The sequence below is a fragment of the Rhinoraja longicauda genome, chromosome 1 (genome assembly GCF_053455715.1).
Source record: "Rhinoraja longicauda isolate Sanriku21f chromosome 1, sRhiLon1.1, whole genome shotgun sequence".
Classification (NCBI taxonomy): Eukaryota; Metazoa; Chordata; class Chondrichthyes; order Rajiformes; family Arhynchobatidae; genus Rhinoraja; species Rhinoraja longicauda.
Window position 1 is genome coordinate 18,047,712 of NC_135953.1, and position 19,020 is coordinate 18,066,731.

Sequence of the window (19,020 nt, forward strand, 5' to 3'; positions counted from 1 at the left end):
GATTAGTTTAGTTTAGTTTACTGTCATGTGTACCGAGGTACAGTGAAAAGCTTTTGTTGCACGTCAGTGGAAAGACTATACATGACTACAATCGAGCCATCCACAGTATACAGATACATGAATAAAGGAAACAACGTTTAGTGCGAGATAAAGTCCAGTAAAGTCCGTTTAAAGATAGTCCGAGGGTCTCCAGTGAAGTAGGTAGGTCAAGACTGCTCTATAGTCGTTGACAGGATGGTTCAGTTGCCTGATAACAGCTGGGAGGAAACTGTCCCTGTATCTGGAGGTATGTGTTTTCACTCTTCTGGTGATGTTTCAGGTGATGTTTTGGATCTGGACCCTTCTTCAGACTGATTGAGGTGGGGAGGAGAACGCTGGAAAAGAGGTGGGGGTGGGACGAAACCAGGCAAGTGATAGGTGGATACGGGTGACATGTAAACCATCAAGAGATGCGTTTTGAAGTGTGAATGGGAATTGCAGATTCATCACAATAAATTAACCTCGGCAACGGAGTCGTTGAGTTTACTTTCAGCTTCATTGGCTGTGCAAAGGGTCAGGAGGGTGCGGGCCACAGTTGGAGTGGGGCGGAGTAGAATGTGAGGCAGCTGGTAGCTCAGGGTCATATCCGGAGACTAAGCGAAGGTATCATTGAAAACCTTCGGCCAATCTGCAATCGTTCGAGTGTTGCGGGTACCACACTGCCAGCACTGAATGCAATACACTAAATAGGTTAAATTAGGTGGTGTTGTACATCTTTTTCATTTTTAGGGGGGGGATTTAGGATGTCACTGCCAAGGAAAATATTGCCCATGCCTGACTGCAGTCAGTGTTAGTGAAGATGACAACTTGCTCAAACTACTGCTGTTCGTCTGGGAAAGGTGCTCCCTGTTGTGGAGGAGCTCCAGGACATACCGTAGACCCATCAGTGATGGAGGACCATAGCTATTGCCTGTACGAAAGAACTGCAGATGCTGGTTTAAATCGAAGGGAGACACAAAATGCTGGAGTAACTCAGCGGGACAGGCAGCATCTCTGGAGAGAAGGAATAGGGTGCCGCAAGGCTCAGTGCTGGGACCCCAGTTATTTACAATATATATTAACGATTTAGACGAGGGAATTAAATGTGACATCTCCAAGTTTGCGGATGACACAAAGCTGGGTGGCAGTGTGAGCTGCGAGGAGGATGCTATGAGGCTGCAGGGTGACTTGGATAGGTTGGGTGAGTGGGCAGATACATGGCAGATGCAGTATAATGTGGATAAATGTGAGATTATCCACTTTGGTGGCAAGAACAGGAAGGCAGATTATTATCTGAATGGTGTCAGATGAGGAGAAAGGGGCGGAGCAATGAAACCTGGGTGTTCTTGTACATCAGTCACTGAAGGTAAGCACGCAGGTACAGCAGGCAGTGAAGAAAGCTAATGGCATGTTGGCCTTCATTGGGAGAGGCTTTGAGTTTAGGAGCAAGGAGGTCGTACTGCAGTTGTGCTGAGCCCTGGTGAGACTGCACCTGGAGTATTGTGTGCAGTCTTGGTCTCCTAATTTGAGGAAGGACATTCTTGCTATTGAGGGAGTGCAGAGTAGGTTCACCAGGTTAATTCCCGGGATGGCGGGACTGACATATGATGCAAGAATGGGTCGACTGGGCTTGTATTGACTGGAATTTAGAAGGATGAGAGAGGATCTTATAGAAACATATAAAATTCTTAAGGGATTGGATAGGCTAGATGCAGAAAAAATGTTCCCGATGTTGGGGGAGTTCAGAACCAGGGGTCAAAGTTTAAGAATAAGGGGTAGGCCATTTAGGATTGAGATGAGGAAAAACTTTTTCACCCTTTTCCCAGAGTTGTGAATCTGTGTAATTCTCTGAGGCCAATTCACTGGATGTTTTCAAGAGAGAGTTAGATATAACTCTTAGGACTAACAGAATCAAGGGATATGGGGAAAAAGCAGGAACGGGGTACTGATTTAGGATGATCAGCCATGATCATATTGAATGGCGGTGCTGGGTCGAAGGGCCGAATGGCCTACTCCTGCACCTATTTTCTATGTTTCTATTTTTTATATGAATGTGAGGTGCTGTTCCTCCAGTTTGTGTGTGACCTCACTCCGGCAATGGAGGAGGCCCAGTACAGAAAGGTCGGTATAGGAATGGGAAGAGAAGTTAAAATGGAGATCCTGTTGGTCTTGGGCGACTGAGCGCAAGTGTTTGTCGTCTGGTCCTCACTAAAATCTGCAGAGACAAGGTTAAGAGAGCCAGTGTTGAAGGTGAGAATAAAGCTTTAGTGATACAGCAGGGACACAGGCTCTTCAGCCCACCACGTTCTCGCCGACCATCAATCTCCCGTTCACAATAATTCTGTTATCCCACATTCTCATCCACTCCCGAGACATTAGAAGCAATTTTTAATCTACATACCTGCATATCTTTGGGATTTGGGAGCAAAGCGGAGCACCCGAAGGAAACCCATGAGGTTACAGGAAAAACGTACGAACTTCACACAGACAGGGACTGGCACATGGGAAGGGACTGGCACTGTGAGGCATCAACTCTACCAGCTGTACCACTGTGCCACCCTTAGGGATGAGGAGGGGAATCTAAGTAACCAGGACAGGTGAAAAGTGAAATGCCATTAAGAAGGTTGAAGGTGGTTGGAACAAACTGCCGGTTGTTTTTTGTAGAAACTGCTGATCCTGGTTTACACAAAAGGACACAAATTGCTGAAGTAACTCAGCGAGTCAAACAACAACTCTGGAGAGCAAGGATAGCTGTTATTTCGAATCGGGACTCGCGTGACGGGGTGATCGTCGGCATGGTCGAAGGGCCTGTTTCCAAGCTGTATCTCTAAACTTTAAATCTCAAGACTTTTGGTCCTTCTGATGAATGCAGGGAAATGCTGGAAATACTCAGCAGGTCAGGCTGCGACTTCAATGAGGGAAAAACAGAATTATCAATTCAAATCAATTTCCTTCCTTCACAACAATGAAGAAAGGATATCACTCAACCTGGAATGTATAAAGCTTACGAAATAGAAGCAGGGGTAGGCCATTTGGTGCATTGAGCTCGCAGCACCGTTCAGCGATATCATGCATGATCATGTACCTCAGCACTGTTTTCCAGCACATTCCCTTGATTCCTTGCACGTCCAGATATCTATCAGCAAGTATTGAGTCACAGAGCCACTGAGACATGCGGCACTGAAACACACTCTTTGGCCCATTGAAATCTGTTTTAAATGAACTCAATTATTGAGGCCTCTGCAGCCTTGCAGGTGAGAGACTTCCCCAGATTCACCCCCCTCTGCATGAATAACTTCATCCTGATGCACCTCTGTCTTCAACAGCCAGTTGGCTACACTGAGGCTAACATTGGAGCAGAACCTTAAGGAAGTCTAAACCCTGGAACTCTCCAAAAGCTCAGTAGCTATTGAGCTCAGAGCTCATTTCTAATTTGAGGTAAATGTCCAGTTGTTCACCTCTGGTAAGCAGGACTATATGTGATACTTCATTGCAGCAACAGTCTGAAGAAGGGTCTCGACCCAATACGTCACCTATCCATGTTCTCCAGGGATGCTGACTGACCTGTTGAGTTACTCCAGCCTTTAGAGTCCTTTTGTGTGTTAACCAGCATCTGCAGTTCCTTGTTTTGCTCCCAACCTAAAACGTCACCTATCCATGTTTTTCAGAGATGCTTCTTGCCCTACTGGGTTACTCCAGCACTTTGTGTCCTTACCAGTTGATCTTACCTGGTGTAAAACCTGGTTGTCCTGGGAGTGCAAAGAGGTCCAAGTTGCTCCACAGTTGCCCAAGTAATGGCTTGCATGGGAATGGCATTATCTCATGCGGCCCTAATGTGTCAATAGTCATTTCACCCCAAGGAAAATTGATTTTCAACAGCAACGCTGATAAACACCAGCTTGATGCAGTTGGTTTTTCAAGCAGAGATTCATTAATTTTATGGAAAGTCGTGGAATGCATTTCCAGCCGGGTAGTTCCTCCATTGGTGACATCATGCCGTGGGCATTATATTTCCAAAAGCTAATTAGTTCTTGAAAAAGCAATTAGTTCTGTCCAATTTGCCAAAGTGTTCTTACAGAATTCTGAATGTTAAGTAGCATTTTCAGGCAGCGATAGAAATTCATTTGCATGAACATTTTGTTTTAACTGCAATGGGTGCATAAAATCGACAGACATTATGTTGGGTGGCCAATAAAGTCATACATTATAGACTACGGCCAACCTGCCTTCTCCAAGTTAGAGTCTTACAGCATGGAAACAGGCCCTTTGGCACAACTTGCTTACACCGGCCAACATGTCCCATCTACACTAGTCCCACCTGCCAGCGTTTAGCTCATATCCCTCTAAACCTGTCCTATCCATGTACCTGTTCAAATGTTTCTTAGACGTTGTGATACTACCGGCCTCAATTACCGCCTCGGGCAGCTCGTTCCATACACCCACCACCCTTTGCATGATAAAGTTACCCCTCAGGTTCCTATTAAATCTCTCCACCCTCACCTTAAAGTTATGTCATCTGTTTCTCGATTCCCCTACTCTGGGCAAGAGACTGTGTGCATCTACCCGATCTATTCCTCTCATGACTTTTATACATTTTGGGGATTTATGAGATCTTCGGTTCCTTCCCACATTCCAAAGACGTACAGGTTTTTAGGTTAATTGCATCTACCCGATCTATTCTTCTCGTGATTCATTTCCTTCCCCACCACACCCCACCCCACCTGGTTACTCTGCCACTTTAGTAGATCATTGAAACTTTCATATTGCACCAGCTCTTATTTATTTTTAAGGAAACTCTTTTCAACATTTTATGAAAATAACCAGCGAACTGGTTGTGAACTTTTATTGGATTGTCAAAACCACTGCATCTGTTTCCCCTCATGCATTTGTGCTGAGAAGATTAATTCCTTTCTCATGCAATCAGGGGTAATCATGGCCATCCCCAATCCCCACGAGGATCTTAAAATGTTGGACAGCATGGCCTCAATTCACCATGGTGATACCACCAGTAAGCTACTTAAACAGCAAGCTGTTATTTCAGGGCTTTGTGACATGTAGATTCAGTTCGAAAAACAGTTTCTTGAATTCAGCTTGATTTTATTACAGAAAGAGTGAGCTGGCTAATTTTATCTTTAACATAGCTCAGGACCTTTGCTAGAGTAACAATTGGAAGCAAAGACACAAAGTACTGAAATAACTCAGCAGATCGGGTTGTATTGATGGTGGACATGGATAGGTGACGTTCCGGTTCAGAACTTCGGACTGTAATTGCGATAGGAGGAGGTGGGGGGATATTGGAGAAAGCTGGAAGAGAGGAGGGGGCAGGACAAACCCTGGAAAGTGATAAGTGGATGTAGGTGAGAGGGGTTGGGGGGGGGGGGATTGGCAGACGGTTGGAAAAAGGCCAGATATGAGAGGAACAGATAAATGTTGTATATATGGACTTCAATAAAGCATTTGACAAGGTTCCTCATGGTAGACTGCTCTGGAAGGTAAGATCGCATGGGATCCAAGGAGCGATAGCTGAACAGAGATGAGGAAAAACGTTTTCAGTCATTAGAACAGAGATGAGGAAAAACTTTTCTGTCAGAGAGTTGTAAATCTGTGGAATTCACTGCCTCAGAAGGCAGTGGAGGCCAAGTCTCTGAATGCATTCAAGAGAGAACTAGATAGAGCTCTTAAGGATAGCGGAGTCAGGAGGTATGGGGAGAAGGCAGGAACGGGGTACTGATTGAGAATGATCAGCCATGATCACATTGAATGGTGGTGCTGGCTCAAAGGGCCGAATGGCCTACTCCTGCACCTATTGTCTATTGTCTATTGTCTATAATGGATAGAAAATTGGCTTCATGGAAGGAAGCAGAGGGTGATGGTGGAAGGTTGCTTCTCGGACCGGAGGCCTGTGGCTAGTGTTCGGTGCTGAGCCCGTTACTGTTTGTCATCTATATCAATAATTTGGATGAGAACATACAAGGCAAGATTAGCATGTTTGCAGATGATATAAAAGTGGGTGGTTTTGCAAATAGCGAAGATGGTTGTGAAAAATTGCAGCAGGATCTTGATCAATCAGCCAAGTAGGCTGAGGAATGGTTGATGGAATTTAATGCAGAAAAACGTGATGTGTTGCATTTTGGGAAGTTTAACAAGGGCAGAACCTACACAGTGAATGGTAGCATTCTGGATAGTGTTGTAGAGCAGAGGGATCTAGGAGTGCAGGTGCATAGCACCCTGAAGGTGGAGTCACAGGTAGATCGGGTATAGAGTTGAGTATTGAGTATAGAGTTGAACGGTCATGTTGCAATTGTATGAGATGTTGGTGAGGCCACATTTAGGGTATTGTGTTCAGTTCTTGGCACCGTGTTGTAAGAAGATGTTGTCAAGCTGAAAAGGGTACTGAGAAGATTTATGATGATGTTGGCACCACGATTGCTAGATGACTGGAACACATCGTTAGCCAATCACCAGAGCATCAAACATCAGCAAGAATGTTGCAGCCATTGAGAAGTCGATGGCCTAAATCTTCAAATGGGTGCAGCAAATCACCGGTAATCTTAGTGAATGAATCTTCATTGCATTCATTGGATTTACATCTTGTAATACAAGATGTAATACAAGTATTGAGTATAAGGTGGCAAGGTGGCGCACCGGTAGAGTAGCTATCTGAAAGTGCTTACAACGCCAGAGACCCGGGTTCAATCCTGGCTACGGGTGCTTGCCTGAACGGAGTTTGTATATTCCCCCCCTGTCTACGAGAACTTCATTTTTCTCCCACACTCCAAAGACGTACAGGTTTATAGGTTAACTGGCCTGGTATAAATGTAAAAATTGTCCCTAGTGTGTGTAGGATAGTGTTAACGTGTGGGGATCACTGATCGGTGCGAACTTGTATCTCTAAACTAAACTAAACTAAACTAGTCACGTTGCAGTTATATAAGATGTTGGTGAGGTCACAATTAGACTATTGTGTTCAGTTCTGGGCACCATATTATAGGAAAGATGTTGTTATGGCGAGTCCGAAAACTTGTTGGTTGTAGAAGAAGTTTATTGCAGCCGCAATATTGGAATACAGAGTTAAACAACAAGGTAAAGGACAACCATCAAAAACTTACTGTCTTCTTCGAAGACTTCGCCGAACTCTACATTTCGGGCGCCAAAAGCGCACATGACCACGCTGGCCAATCAGCGATGTCGCTCTCTGGACTAATCCCCATGGTCGCGTTCACACGTGACCTCGCTGGCCAATCTGAGGGTTCGACGACCCGGACCATTCTCTATGGTCGCTACATGACCCCCCCCAGAACCCAAGGTACGGAACCTAGCAGGGAGCCGGATTTCGCGACCATAACGAGTACGGAGAGGGGCAGCCTGAACCACAGGAGCCGGGGGTTCCGGACTTGGAGGAACTGCCGGAACGGGAGGTCCTGGAGGAACTGCCGGAACGGGGGGGTCTGGAGGAACTGCCGGAACGGGGGGTCCTGGACTGAGCGGAACTAACGGAGGTCGGCCTCTCCTAGGGGTTTGGCCGACCAGGACTGGTTGATCCGGATCCAAGTGTGCAGGTTTGAGCCGGGACACCGAGACGAGCTCACTCTTGCCGCACATGTCTAAGATGAAGGTAGCCGTTCCCTTACGCAAAACCCGGAACGGCCCTTGATAGACCCTCTGCAACGGGGCGCGATGGGAATCTTTTCGCAGAAACACAAACTCGCAGTCCTTCAGGGAAGGCGGTTCATGTACCATGGGACACCCATGACGTGAAGTCGGAACTGGAGCCAGGGAACCCACCCGTGCCCGGAGAGATGCTAACACTGATGGGACTGTAGGCAGCTGGTCTGAAGGGTCCGGAAACAAATCTCCGGGTACTCGAAGTGTCGAGCCATATACTAGCTCCGCGGACGACGCACCGAGATCTAGCTTAGGAGCAGTCCGGATGCCTAGAAGAACCCAGGGGAGCTGGTCTACCCAGTCCGGGCCTTCAAGCCTTGCACTGAGGGACGCCTTAAGTTGACGGTGGAACCTTTCTACAAGTCCATTTGCCTGGGGGTGATATGCAGTAGTGGGTTGTAACTTGGAACCGTACAGTTCTGCGAGCGCGGCCCAGAGGGACGAAGTGAACTGCGGCCCCCTGTCAGTGGTAATAACTGCCGGGACCCCGAAACGAGCTACCCAATGGAGGGCCAAAGTCCTGGCACAAGACGCTGACGAAATATCAGACAATGGGAAAGCCTCTGGCCACCAGGTGAACCGATTCACCACCGTGAGGAGGTGGGTGTAGCCCCGGGAGGAAGGCAAAGGCCCGACTAAATCCACGTGGATGTGGAAAAAACGAACTGCTGGGACCTCGAACTCCTGTACGGGGGGCTGGACATGGCGCTGGACTTTAGCGGTCTGACAGGGAACGCAGGAACGCGCCCAACCCGCTACCTGTTTCCGTAGGCCATGCCAGACAAACCGAGCTGCTACCAAAGCAGAGGTGGAGCGGATGGACGGGTGCGCCAGCCCATGAATGGCATCAAAAACCCGGCGCTGAAGGGAGGGCGGTACTACCGGCCTGGGACGGGGAAGAGAAACATCACACCAGACTTTCGTGCCTTCCGACCCGCAGGCTACCTGAGCCAACTTCAAACCCGAAGAGGTGGACTGGTATGCCGAAGCGGTATCCGCTAGAAGCTGTGCCTCCGCAAGCTCCTGGGGATCCACCTCGCAGTCCACCGCCGAAATAGGGGAAAAGGCAGGTCTAGACAGGGCGTCAGCAACGGCATTAAGCTTACCCGCGACATGACGGACATCGGTGGTAAATTCGGAGATAGCAGTCAGGTGCCGCTGCTGGCGGGCCGACCATGGGTCAGACAATTTGAAAAATGCAAATGTTAATGGTTTGTGGTCCGTAAAGGCCACAAATGGGCGGCCCTCAAGGAAATACCTGAAATGACGAACAGCTAAATAGAGGGCCAGAAGCTCTCGGTCAAATGCGCTATACTTCAGCTCAGCCGAATTTAGTTGCCGGCTGAAAAACGCCAAGGGCTGCCAACGGCCACCGACCTGCTGCTCCAAGACCCCGCCCACCGCCACGTCAGAGGCGTCAACCGTCAGGGCCGTGGGGGCGGAGGGGCTCGGGTGGACCAACATGGTGGCGTCTGCTAATGCTGCCTTAGCTGCTGTAAAAGCCGACTCTGCGGCCGGGGACCATATCAACTCTACCGGTTTTCCCGCAAGGCACTGGAAGAGCGGGCGCATGACCCGCGCAGCTGCCGGAACGAACCTATGGTAGAAGTTAACCATGCCTACGAACTCCTGTAGTCCTTTTACTGTGGTGGGCCTGGGAAATGCCCGGATAGCCTCCACCTTCTCGGGCAAAGGGGAGGCGCCGGCAGGGGTAATTCTGTGCCCTAGAAAATCAAGAGAAGGGAGGCCGAATTGACACTTGGAGGGTTGGATAATGAGCCCGTGGTCTTGGAGCCGCTGGAACACAGTCCGCAAGTGGACCTGGTGTTCCTGCACTGAGGGGCTGGCGTCCAGGATGTCGTCTAAATAAATAAACAAAAAGGGTAAACCCCGACCCACACGGTCCATCAGTCGTTGGAAAGCCTGTGCCGCATTCTTTAAACCGAAAGGCATACGCAACCATTCAAACAACCCGAACGGAGTAATCGTTGCAGTTTTCTGTATGTCCTCCGGACGCACCGGAATCTGGTGGTATCCTCGCACCAAATCGATTTTGGAGAACACCACAGCTCCTTCCAGCCCAGACGAAAAGTCCTGTAGGTGCGGTATGGGGTAGCGATCAGCCGTGGTGACAGCATTGAGACGCCGATAATCGCCACATGGTCTCCACCCCCCAGATGCCTTGGAGACCATATGCAACGGCGAGGCCCACGGGCTGTCGGACTGACGGACAATTCCCATTTCCTCCATCTTCCTAAATTCCGCCCGTGCCACCACCAGTTTGTCTGGCGGTAGTCTCCTGGCCCGAGCGAAAACGGGAGGGCCCTCGGTGCGGATGTGATGGACCACGCCGTGCTTGGCCGAAGGCGTGTCAAAACGTTGGATGAGCAGCTCTGGAAACTCCGCCAGGATCTCAGCATACGAGTCAGGGGCCGCGACGACGGCCTGGACAGTAGGGCTGGGCGGGGAGGCGATTGTCGGAGCGACGGGCTCCTCGCCGGCGGAGGGTCGGAGGTCGTTACCGCGGACATCAGGGACCAGTGAAAAAGCCCAGAGAAAATCTGCGCCCAGGATCGCTTGTCTGACGTCTGCTATGATGAATGGCCATTCGTACGTGCGGAGGCCTAACACAAGGGACATCTTCCGTATACCGAAAGTGCGAATGGGGCTGCCATTAACCGCGATGAGGGTGGGACCTGTCTTACCCGTTCTGGTTTCGAGGTCGGTCGGCGGCACTATACTGACGATGGCTCCCGTGTCCACCAAAAATTCTGTGTCCGTGAATCGATCGTGGACGTAGAGGCGTCGGTTCTGGCCAATCGTAACTGCCCCTATGTATGATCGGCCGAGGCATTTCCCGTGAAGGTACAAGGTGAGCGGCAGTTGCGGGATTCGTTACCCCATCGTAGGTGATAATAGCACCAGCCGCGCTTGTGCGGATCTTTTTGGCGGGCTTTCGGAGAACTGGCGGGAGACGCGGCGCCATCTTGATGTCGCTGTGGCGTTGTCACTGATGTCGAGACCTTGTTGATCGAACCGCTTGCCTTGTTTTTAGCCGCTATGAGCGCGTCCGCTTTCGCTGCATATGCTTCGGGGTCCTTAAAAGAACAATCCGTGAGCAGCAGTCGGACATCCTCAGGAAGCTTCTCTCGGAATGCCTGTTCGAACATAAGGCAATCCGTATGCTCACCGGCTAGCATCATCATTTCGGCCATGAGAACGGAAGGCCGTCGATCTCCGAGGTCCGGTAGGTGCAGAAGTCTTGCAGCGCAATCATGCCTATTAAACCCGAAGGTTCGCAGTAACATTTTCTTCATGGCCTCGTACTTGCTTTCCGCAGGCGGATTAACGATGAACCGCATCACGCGTGTGGTCGTCTCCGGTGATAGAGCGCTGACGAGGTAGTAATACATCGTCGAGTCGTCCGATATCTTCTTTATATGAAATTGAGCTTCGGTGTGGACAAACCAAGGTTGCGGTGAATGTGTCCAAAACAACGGAAGGTGAACGCTTACCGCGCTTAACTCCGGTGTGCCAGGCGCGGCAATCAACAACGAGGCGTCGTGTCCCTGCATAGTCGGTGATCGTCCAGATCACGTCGGGGTCACCAATATGGCGAGTCCGAAAACTTGTTGGTTGTAGAAGAAGTTTATTGCAGCCGCAATATTCGAATACAGAGTTAAACAACAAGGTAAAGGACAACCATCAAAAACTTACTGTCTTCTTCGAAGACTTCGCCGAACTCTACATTTCGGGCGCCAAAAGCGCACATGACCACGCTGGCCAATCAGCGATGTCGCTCTCTGGACCAATCCCCATGGTCGCGTTCACACGTGACCTCGCTGGCCAATCTGAGGGTTCGACGACCCGGACCATTCTCTATGGTCGCTACATTGTCAAGTTGGAAAGGGTACAGAGAAGTTTTACAAGGATGTTGCCAGGACTCTAAGTTCTGAGCTATAGGGATAGGTTGAGCAGGCTGGGACTCTATTTCCTGCAGCGCAGGAGAAGTATGGGTGATCTTATAAAGGTGCATAAAATCACGAGAGGAATAGATTGTGTAGACACATAATCTCTTGCCCAGAGTAGGGGAATTGAGAACCAAAGGACATAGGTTTAAGGTGAAGGGGGAGGGGAAGATTTAATAGGAATCTGTGAGGTCACTTTTCACACAAAGGGTGGTTGGTGTATGGACCAGAGGAGTTAGTTGAGGCAGGGACGATTGCAACGTTTCAGAAGCATTTAGATAGGTACATGGATGGGACAGGTTTGGAGGGATATGGGCCAGATGCAGGCAGATGGGACTAGTGTAGATGGGACATGATGGCCAGTGTGGGCAAGTTGGGCCGAAGGGCCTGTTTCCACACTGTATCACTCTATGACTCTATCTGCCTGTTGCTTCAGCATAGGATTACAGGCTAAAAAAAGATAAAGTTATGAGCAATCTCTAATTAAAAGGGAAATTAATACAAAACTATTTGCCATTGGTCCACTAGGATTTGTGGATTAAAACATTACAGACAGCATTGGGATTTGCTGGACATTAATGTCGAGGTCATTTAAGGCTATTTCTGCACTCAAGTGAGATGCAATCCTTCAGGATGAAATTCCACCATGCAATGAACAAGTGGTCTTTGTGGAAAATCTTTGCTTCTGGCCATTTTCCATTTAATTTCATGACTGAATAGCTATCAAGATCACAGCCCAACAATTGCTTACAGAACTACCAATCGCCACTCGTTTGCAACATGTGCTGTTAAGTGCATTATTCAGCTTGCTAGCCTCAAGGCCTGGAACACGTTGCCAATGGTGATGGTGGAGACTGATACAAAAGTGACATTTAAGAAGCTTTTAGATAGGCATGTGGATAGACAGGGATTGGAAGGATATGGATCATCTGCAAGCAGCTGGGATTAAGTCATTTTGGCAGTAAGTTCAGCACAGGCACTGTGATCCAAAGGGCTTGTACCTGTGCTGTAGTTTTCTATGTTCTCTGTTGTGTGTGGTAAGTATGCCTGGAACTCCAATGAAATCCAGGCATGAACTACAGAGGTGTCTGAAATGACTTCTTTGCCATTTTTTGACATGAGTATTTCTACAGATTCACGCTGAAACATTGTCAGTCCACTATCTGAATTTCTGGGAAGAAAGTTTTGGAATTAGATGTAACATTCCCGCTTCATGCCCTCAGAGTGCAGTGAAGCCAGTTTGAACTACGTTTAGGCGAATAGCTGGGAAATGGAATATGAGCTCGAGATAATTGTGGAATTCTGAACATGTCCTGCTTGTTTGGATACTCGGAGTTTGTGCAAGAAAATAAAATGGTTGTTGGGGCACCCATAGCTTCTTCATGGTCTTCTATGGAAATAAAAATACAGGGAAATGAAAAACAGATTGCTGATATACAATCACATGCTTCTCACCATCACACATAGTTAAGAGCTATCATTTAGATACAACAGTGGCAGAACAAGCACTGCAGGCAGATGAGATTAGTTCTCCAGTCTGAAGAAGGGTCTCGACCTGAAACGTGTTCTCCAGAAATGCTGCCTGATCTGTTGAGTTACTCCAGCACTCTGTTGGCATCATGTCCAGCACAGACATTGTGGGTCGAAGGGCCTGTCTCTGTGCTGTACTGTTCTATGTTCTATGTAACATAATTGGCAAAATTATGTTAATTCTCTGTGGAATTCATTGCCACAGACGGATGTGCAGGTCAAAGTCCATGGATATTTTTAAGGCGGAGGTTGACAGATTCACGATTAGTATGGGTGTCAGAGGTTATGGGGAGAAGGCAGGACAATGGGTTTGAGAGGAAAAGATAGATCAGCCACGATTGAATGGCGGAGTTGAATCTGTGGACTGAATGGCTAAATTCTGCTCCAATAATTTATGAATTTATGTAACAGTGGCATGACTGAGTGACTTTTCCATATGCAAATTTGAGCAGGTGCAGTAAAGATCTCAGGGACTAATGAATATGTATAGCATGGTATGGTACTTTATGTATTTATTCACAAAATGCTGGAGTAACTCAGCAGGTCAGGCAGCATCTCGGGAGAGAAGGAATGGGTGACGTTTCGGGTCGAGACCCTTCTTCAGACTGATGTCGGGGGTGGGACAAAGGAAGGATATAGGTGGAGACAGGAAGATAGAGGGAGCTCTGGGAAGGAGGAGGGGAAGGGAGGGACAGAGGAGCTATCTGAAGTTGGAGAAGTCGACGTTCATACCACCGGGCTGCAAACTGCCCAGGCGAAATATGAGGTGCTGCTCCTCCAATTTCCGGCGGGCCTCACTATGGCACTGGAGGAGGCCCATGACAGAGAGGTCAGACTGGGAATGGGAGGGGGAGTTAAAGTGCTGGGCCACCGGGAGATCAGTTGCGTTAATGCGGACCGAGCGCAGGTGTTCAGCGAAGCGATCGCCGAGCCTGCGCTTGGTTTCGCCGATATAGATAAGTTGACATCTAGAGCAGCAGATGCAATAGATGAGGTTGGAGGAGGTGCAGGTGAACCTCTGTCTCACCTGGAAAGAATGTTTGGGTCCTTTGATGGAGTTGAGGGGGGAGGTAAAGGGACAGGTGTTGCATCTCGTGCGGTTGCAAGGGAAAGTGCCCGGGGTTAGGGTGGTTTGGGTAGGAAGGGACGAGTGGACCAGGGAGTTGCGGAGGGAACGGTCTCTGCGGAACGCAGAGAGAGGAGGGGATGGGAAGATATGGCCAGTGGTGGGGTCCTGTTGTAGGTGACGGAAATGTTGGTGGATGATATGTTGGATCCGCTGGCTGGTGGGGTGCATCACCAGACCTATGAATATATCAAGAAAAATCAAAGGCCTGCATACAAGGCAACCCAGCGGTCGTTACCTTACTTAACTCTGCGCTTCGGTGATTGCTGCCATCCCCCCCCCCCCCCCAACCCCTCCCTCGGGCACTCCTCCCATCAGTGACTTCTACCGCTGCACTATCGAGAGCATCCTTACTAACTGTATCACAGTATGGTATGGCAACTGCTCTATCTCCGACCGGAAAGCACTGCAGAGGGTGGTGAAAACTGCCCAACGCATCACCGGTTCCTCACTCCCCTCCATTGAGTCTATCCAGAGTAGGCGATGTCTGCGAAGGGCGCGCTGCATCGTCAAGGACAGCTCTCACCCCAACCACAGATTGTTTACCCTCCTCCCATCTGGGAGGCGCTACAGGTCTCACCGTTCCCGGACCTGCAGGTTCAGGAACAGCTTCCTTTCCTGCGGTCGTTACCTTACTTAACTCTGCGCTTCGGTGATTGCTGCCATCCCCCCATCCCCCATCCCCCCCCCCCTCGGGCACTCCTCCCATCAGTGACTGATCTCGCTCACCGGAATTTCCACTACCGCTACTGAATTACTGTATATATTATATGTTTTACTATTCCATCACATGCACTCTGGTTAAGATGCTAACTGCATTTCGTTGTCTCTGAACTTGTACACTGCACAATGACAATAAAGTTTGTATTGTATTGTAAACATTGTCCATTCGAGGGAGGTGATCACCCATTCCCCACTCTCCCTTGGTTAATTAGATATCCACATGCCAATGATCCACCAATCCCTTGTGTCTCAGAATGCAATGCTTATGTAATGTGGATTTTGGCCAACAGGACATGCTGTGCATTTCTTTCCTTTTTTATTGAAGCCATTTCAGCAGATGTTAGATGATAAAAATGAAGCCATTAAACGCTACGAATTTGAAAACATCTGCAGGATGGAGGTTGAAAGTGAAGTTTGAACCTAATTCTGGGGCCAAAGTTTTGGCTGCTGTTAATTTACTCTGGGGACTGTTGGGAATGGAAGCGAAGAAATTAGTTTCTCTTGAAAGCGCTGTTGCCATTATGTATGTTTTACAGTACAATGAATGTGTGCACTGTGCGAATGGCATTTAATTCAGAAAAATAAATTGTTAGCAAAGTATTACAATATAATAATGATGGATAGGAATATGGATAAGAAAGGTTAAGAAGGATATGGGCCCAACGCAGGCAGGTGGGACTAGCAGTGATGGGGTATCTTGGTCGGCACGGGCAAGTTGGGCCGAAGGACCTGTTTCCATGCTGTATTACTCTATAACTCAATAATTAACTTGTATAGCAACTGGCTGCACACCCTGTCTGCTGTCAACAGTGTGGAAAGGAGACCTAATTTAGGAAGACATTGTCATAGCGGTGTACTTTTCCTTTCAGAGCAGTGTGGTTGCTGGAGACTTCCTTCCCCTCCAACACAATGTTTGCAGGAACCTTGCACCTAATGACCATGACCAATGACCAGAGTGGGGCAATCGAGGACCAGAGGACATAGGTTCAAGGTGAAAAGGAAAAGATTTAATAGGAATCTGAGGGGTAACTTTTTCACACAAAGGGTGGTGGGTGTATGGAACAAGCTGCCAGAAGAGGTAGTTGAGGCTGGGACTATCCCAACGTTTAAGAAACAGTTTGACAGATACATGGATAGGACAGGCTTGGAGGGATATGGACCAAACGCAGGCAGGTGGGACTAGTTAGCTGGGACATGTTGGCCGGTGTGGGCGAGTTGGGCCAAAGGGCCAGTTTCTACACTGTATCACTCTATGACTCTATGACTCTATGACTCTATGACATTTGACATGTTGTGACTTAAAATATCTCCCAGTCAGCATAGATGACCCTACACCCCAATCTAATTTTGTGCTCAAGCCCTGAGATGGGATTGAAAGAGCAGTGATTGTGGATCAGGCCACTTCAGGACATAGAGAGTCGTGGGTATTGAGCTATTATGTACAGAGACCTTGTCCATTGATCCAGAGACTGAGTTGAATACCACCACAACAGCTGAGAACACAATAGTGGTGACCATGAAACTTTCAGAAAGTTGCAAAAGTTGCAGATTCTTAAATGTCTAATGAAATGCAAGTATGATGTTGTAGGGATCACTGAGACATGGCTACAAGAGGACCAGGGCTGGGAACTGAATATTCAGGGGTACACAACGTATAGAAAAGACAGACAGGTGGGCAGAGGGGGTGGGGTTGCTCTGATGGTAAGGAATGATATTCATTCCCTTGCAAGGGGTGACATAGAATCAGGAGATGTTGAATCAGTATGGATAGAAATGAGAAATTGTAATTAAAAAGACCCTAATGGGAGTTATCTATAGGCCCCCAAACAGTAGCCTCGACATAGGGTGCAAGTTGAATCAGGAGATAAAATTGGCGTGTCAAAAATGTAATGCTACGGTGGTTATGGGAGATTTCAACATGCAGGTAGACTGGGAAAATCAGGTTGGAAATGGACCCCAGGAAAGAGAGTTTGTAGAGTGCCTTCGAGATGGATTCTTAGAACAGCTTGTACTGGAGCCTACCAGGGAGAAGGCAATTCTGGATTTAGTGTTGTGTAATGATCCTGATCTGATAAGGGGACTAGAGGTAAAAGAGCCATTAGGAGGCAGTGATCAGAACATGATAAGTTTTACTCTGCAAATGGAAAGACAGAAGGGAAAATCGGAAGTGTCAGTATTACAGTATAGCAAAGGGGATTACAGAGGCATGAGGCAGGAGCTGGCCAAAATTGACTGGAAGGAGGCCCTAGCAGGGAAGACGGTAGAACAGCAATGGCAGGTATTCCTGGGAATAATGCAGAGGTTGCAGGATCAATTTATTCCAAAGAGGTGGAAAGACTCTGGGGAGTAAGAGACACCTGTGGCTGACAAGGGAAGTCAGGGACAGCATAAAAATTAAGGAGAGGAAGTATAACATAGCAAAGAAGAGTGGGAAGAGAGAGAATTGGGACTCTTTTAAAGAGCAACAAAAGTTTACTAAAAAGGCAATACGGGGAGAAAAGATGAGGTACGAGGGTAAACTAGCCAATAATATAAAGGAGGATAGCAAAAGTTTTTAGGTACGTGAAGAGGAAAAAAATAGTCTAGGCAAATGTGGGTCCCTTGAAGACAGAAGCAGGGGAATTTATTATGGGGGACAAAGAAATGGCAGACGAGTTAAACCGTTACTTTGGATCTGTCTTCACTGAGGAAGATACACACAATCTCCCAAATGTTCTAGGGGCCGGAGAACCTAGGGTGATGGAGGAACTGAAGGAAATCCACATTAGGCAGGAAATGGTTTTGGGTAGACTGATGGGACTGAAGGCTGATAAATCCCCAGGGCCTGATGGTCTGCATCCCAGGGTACTTAAGGAGGTGGCTCTAGAAATAGTGGAAGCATTGGAGATCAATTTTCAATTTTCTATAGATTCAGGATCAGTTCCTGTGGATTGGAGGATAGCAAATGTTATCCCACTTTTTAAGAAAGGAGGGAGAGAGAAAACGGGTAATTATAGACCAGTTAGTCTGACATCAGTGGTGGGGAAGATGCTGGAGTCAATTATAAAAGACGAAATTGCTGAGCATTTCGATAGCAGTAACAGGATCATTCCGAGTCAGCGGTATTGCTCTGGGGAGTGTTGTGGAGCACAGGGATCTTGGAGTACAGGCCTCATGGGTAAGATGGTCAAAAAGGCTTTAGCCACATTTGCCTTCATCAGTCAGGGTATAGAGTATAAAAGATGGGACGTCGTGTTGCAGTTGTATAGGATGTTGGTGAGGCTGCATTTAGAGTATTGTGTTCAGCTTTGGGTACCAAGTTACAGGAAAGATAATTGTCAAGCTGGAAAGAGAGCAGAGAAGATTTACGAGGATGTTATTAAGGGGTTGGACACGTTAGAGGCAGTTGTGGGGAAGATGCTGGAGGCAATTATAAAATACGAAATTGCTGAGCATTTGGATAGCAGTAACAGGATCGTTCCGAGTCAGCATGGATTTACGAAGGGGAAATCATGCTTGACAAATCTACTGGAATTTTTTGAGGATGTAACTAGGAAAATTGACAGGGGAGAGTCAGTGGATGTGGTGTACCTCGACTTTCAGAAAGCCTTCGACAAGGTCCCACATAGGAGATTAGTGGGAAAAATTAGGGCACATGGTATTGGGGGTAGCGTACTGACATGGATAGAAAATTGGTTGACAGACAGAAAGCAAAGAGTGGGGATAAATGGGTCCCTTTCAGAATGGCAGGCAGTGACCAGTGGGGTACCGCAAGGTTCGGTGCTGGGACCCCAGCTATTTACGATATACATTAATGACTTAGACGAAGGGATTAAAAGTACCATTAGCAAATTTGCAGATGATACTAAGCTGGGGGGTAGTGTGAATTGTGAGGAAGATGCAATAAGGCTGCAGGGTGACTTGGACAGGTTGTGTGAGTGGGCGGATACATGGCAGATGCAGTTTAATGTAGAGAAGTGTGAGGTTATTCACTTTGGAAGTAAGAATAGA